The 4,744-nt window shown below is 40.2% G+C and overlaps 1 non-coding gene across 1 annotated transcript; it reads right to left on the bottom strand.

The window, feature by feature from the left end:
• Nucleotides 1–1,111: 1,111 nt before the first annotated feature.
• Nucleotides 1,112–1,219, bottom strand: LOC130951674 (small nucleolar RNA R71). The gene has a single exon (XR_009074063.1). It is a non-coding gene; the product is annotated as a small nucleolar RNA R71 (small nucleolar RNA).
• Between the last annotated feature and the right edge of the window lie 3,525 nt (nucleotides 1,220–4,744).

The following is a 4,744-nucleotide window of genomic DNA, read 5'->3' as shown; positions in this document are numbered from 1 at the left end:
GGGAAGATTCTGTTTTTAATTCAGATTTTTCAAGTTTTCAAAGTTTTTCAAAATCAAATCTTTTTCAAATCAAATCTTTTCAATCAAATATTTTCAAAATCAATTTCTCTCCTTTTTCAAAGATACTTGCTAACAATTAATGATTTGATTGAACATTTCAAGTATGTTGCCTTTTCTGTTGAGAGAGGTTTAATGTTTGAATCATATCTTTTCTTGTTAGGCAAGTCATTAATTTTTAAAATCAAATCTTTTTAAATTACTTTTCAATCATATCTTTTTAATCACATCTTTTTCAAAAAAAAAAAGTTTTCAATCATATCTTCTTCAAAATCTTTTTCAAAATGTTTTTAAAATCTTTTTAATTAATTTTTGAAAAATCTCTTCCCCTCTTCTCACATCCTTCTATTTATGGAGTATCACTCCTCCTCAATGCACAATTCGAACTCTATCTCACTAAGTTCGAATTCTTCTACCTCTTCCTTCTATTTTTCTTTTCCTCTGATACCTCAAGGAATCTCTATACTGTGACATAGAGGATTCCATATTTTCTTGTTCTCTTCTCTTTCATATGAGCAGGAGCAAAGACAAAAGCATTCTTGTTGAGGCTGACCCTGAACCTGAAAGGACCTTGAAACGAAAGCTAAGAGAAGCTAAGGCACAACTCTCTGTAGAGGACCTAACAGAAATCTTCAAAGAAGAAGAATCCATGGCAGCCGAAAACAACAACAATGCCAACAATGCAAGGAAGGTGCTGGGTGACTTTACTGCACCTACTCTCGACTTCTATGGGAGAAGCATCTCTATCCCTGCCATTAGAGCAAACAACTTTGAGCTTAAGCCTTAATTAGTTTCTCTAATGCAACAGAATTGCAAGTTCCATGGACTTCCATTGGAAGATCCTCATTAGTTCTTAGCTGAATTCTTGCAAATCTGTGACACTGTCAAGACTAATGGGGTTGACCCTGAGGTCTACAGACTTATGCTATTCCCTTTTGCTGTAATAGACAGAGCTAGAACATGGTTGGACTTACAACCTAAAGACAGCCTGAACTCTTGGGAAAAGCTAGTCAATGCCTTCTTGGCAAAGTTCTTTCCACCTCAAAAATTGAGTAAGCTTAGAGTGGAAGTCCAAACCTTCAGACAGAAGGAAGGAGAATCCCTCTATGAAGCTTGGGAAAGATACAAACAATTGATGAGAAAATGTCCTTCTGACATGCTTTCTGAATGGAGCATCATAGGTATTTTCTATGATGGTCTCTCTGAACTGTCCAAGATGTCATTGGATAGCTCAAGAACTAATTGAAATGGTTGCAAATAACCAATTCATGTACACTTCTGAAAGGAATCCTGTGAACAATGGGACAAATCAGAAGAAAGGAGTTCTTGAGATTGATACTCTGAATGCCATATTGGCTCAGAACAAGATATTGACTCAGCAAGTCAATTTGATTTCTCAAAGTCTGTCTGGAATGCAAAATGCACCAAACAGTACTAAGGATGCTTCATCTGAAGAAGAAGCTTATGCTCCTGAGAACCCTTCAATGGAAGAGGTGAATTACATGGGAGAACCCTATGGAAACACCTATAATTCTTCATGGAGAAATCATCCAAATTTCTCATGGAAGGATCAAGAGAGACCTCAACAAGGTTTCAATAACAATAATGGTGGAAGAAACAGGTTTAGCAATGGCAAGCCTTTTCCATCATCTTCTCAGCAACAGACAGAGAATTCTAAGCAGAGCCACTCTGACTTAGCAACCATGGTCTCTGATCTAATCAAAACCACTCAAAGTTTCATGACTGAAACAAGGTCCTCCATTAGGAATTTGGAGGTACAAGTGGGACAGCTGAGCAAGAAAATTACTGAACTCCCTCCTAGTACTCTTTCAAGCAATACAGAAGAAAATCCAAAAGGAGAGTGCAAGGCCATCAACATGGCCGAATTTGGAGAGGAAGGAGAGGCAGTGAACGCCACTGAGGAAGACCTCAATGGGCGTCCACTGGCCTCCAATGAGTTCCCTAATGAGGAACCATGGGAATCTGAAGATCACACTGAGACCATAGAGATTCCATTTGATTTACTTCTGCCATTCATGAGCTCTAATGAGTATTCTTCCTCTGAAGAGGATGAGTATGTCACTGAAGAGCAAGTTGCTAAACACCTTGGAGCAATCACGAAGCTAAATGACAAGTTATTTGGTAATGAGACTTGGGAGAACGAACCTCCTTTGCTCACCAAAGAACTGGATGACTTGTCTAGGCAGAAATTACCTCAAAAGAGACAAGATCCTGGGAAGTTTTCAATACCTTGTACCATAGGCACCATGACCTTCAAGAAGGCTCTGTGTGACTTAGGGTCAAGTGTAAACCTCATGCCTCTCTCTGTAATGGAGAAGCTAGGGATCTTTGAGGTACAAGCTGCAATAATCTCACTAGAGATGGCAGACAACTCAAGAAAACAAGCTTATGGACTTGTAGAGGATGTTTTGGTGAAGATTGAAGACCATTACATCCCTGCTGATTTCATAGTCCTAGAGACTGGGAAGTGCATGGATGAATCCATCATCCTTGGCAGACCCTTCCTTGCCACAGCAAAGGCTGTGATTGATGTTGATAGAGGTGAACTGATCATTCAAGTGAATGAAGAATCCTTTGTGTTTAAGGCTCAAGGATACCCCTCTGTCACCATGGAGAGGAAGCATGAAGAGCTTCTCTCAAATCAGAGCCAAACAGAGCCCCCACAGTCAAACTCTAAGTTTGGTGTTGGGAGCCCACAACCAAATTCTAAGTTTGGTGTTGAACCCCCACATTCAAACTCTAAGTTTGGTGTTGGGAGGTTCCAACATTGCTCTGAGCATTTGTGAGGCTCCATGAGAGCCCACTGTCAAGCTACTGACATTAAAGAAGCACTTGTTGGGAGGCAACCCAATGTTATATTTTATCTATTTTCCTTTGTTATTTTATGTTTTCTGTAGGTTGATGATCATGAGAAGTCACAAAATCAATTGAAAAAGCAAAAATAGAATGAAAAACAGGAAGAAAAACAGCACACCCTGGAGGAAGAACCTACTGGCGTTTAAACGCCAGTAAGGCTAGAAGATGGGCGTTTAACGCCCAATCTGGCACCATTCTGGGCGTTTAACGCCAGAAAGGGGCACCAGACTGGCGTTAAACGCCAGAAAAGGGCAAGAACTTGGCGTTAAACGTCAGAAATGGGCACCAGCCCGGCGTTTAACGCCAGAATTGGCACATAGTGCATTTTTGCACGCCACTTGGTGCAGGGTTGAATTTTCCTTGACACCTCAGGATCTGTGGACCCCACAGGATCCCCACCTACCCCACCACCCTCTCTCTTCTTCACCCATTCATCAATCACCTCAACCATTCTTTCCCAAAAACCCCTCATCTTTTCTTTCTCTTCACCACTCACATCCACCCCTATATAAACCCATCTTCACTCCTTCATTTTCACACACTCTAAACACTACTTCTCCCCCTTTGGCCGAACCACAAAGCCATCTCCCTCTCCTCTATTCCTTCTTCTTCTACTCTCTTCTTTCTTCTTTTGCTCGAGGACGAGCAAACCTTTTAAGTTTGCTGTGGTAAAAGCATTGCTTTTTGTTTTTCCATAACCATTTATGGCATCCAAGGTCAGAGAAACCTCTAGAAAGAGGAAAGGGAAGGCAAAAGCTTTCACCTCCGAGTCATGGGAGATGGAGAGATTCATCTCAAGGGTGCATCAAGACCACTTCTATGAAGTTGTGGCCATGAAGAAGGTGATCCCTGAGGTCCCTTTCAAACTCAAAAAGGGTCAACTTTGATCAAAGGTTGGACCAAGTCCTCACAGACATTTGTGAAGAGGGCGCTCAATGGAAGAGAGATTCAAGAGGAAAGCCGGTTCAACTGAGAAGGCATGACCTCAAGCCCATCACTAAGAAAAGGATGGAGCAAACAAGAGATCCCACTCATCATGAAGTCCCTGAGATACCTCATGGGATGCACTTTCCTCCACAAAACTATTGGGAGCAAATCAACACCTCCCTAGGAGAATTGAGTTCCAACATGGGACAACTAAGGGTGGAGCACCAAGAACATTCCATCCTCCTCCATGAAATTAGAGAAGATCAAAGAATCATGAGAGAGGAGCAACAAAGACAAGGAAGAGACATTGAGGAGCTCAAGCACTCCATAAGACCTTCAAGAGGAAGAACAAGCCGCCATCACTAAGGTGGACCCGTTCTTTAATCTCCTTGTTCTTTATTTTTCTGTTTTTCGAAAATTATGCTTTATGTTTATCCATGTTTGTGTCTTATGATCATTAGTGTCTTAGTGTCTTTGCCTTAAAGTTATGAATGTCCTATGAATCCATCACCTTTCTTAAATTAAAAATGTTCTTAATTGAAAAAGAGAAGAATTGCATGAATTTCAGATTTTATAACAGATTAATTATTTTGATGTGGTGGCAATGCTTTTGTTTTTGAAGGTATGCTTAAACAGTGCATATGTCTTTTGAATTTGTGGTTCATGAATGTTAAAGTTGTTGGCTCTTGAAAGAATGATGAAAAAGGAGACATGTTACTGAGGATCTGAAAAATCATAAAAATGATTCTTGAAGCAAGAAAAAGCAGTGAATACAAAAAAAAAGAGAGAGAAGGAGAAAAACGAAAAAAAAAGAGAGAAATAGAAAAGAGAAAAAAGAAAGAGCAAGCAGAAGAAGCCAATAGCCCTTTAAACCAAAAGGCAA

This window comes from Arachis stenosperma, chromosome 1, assembly GCF_014773155.1.
Source record: "Arachis stenosperma cultivar V10309 chromosome 1, arast.V10309.gnm1.PFL2, whole genome shotgun sequence".
NCBI classification, from domain to species: Eukaryota; Viridiplantae; Streptophyta; class Magnoliopsida; order Fabales; family Fabaceae; genus Arachis; species Arachis stenosperma.
The sequence above is the reverse complement of the archived record's forward strand: the minus strand, read 5'-3'. Positions and strand labels throughout refer to the sequence as shown.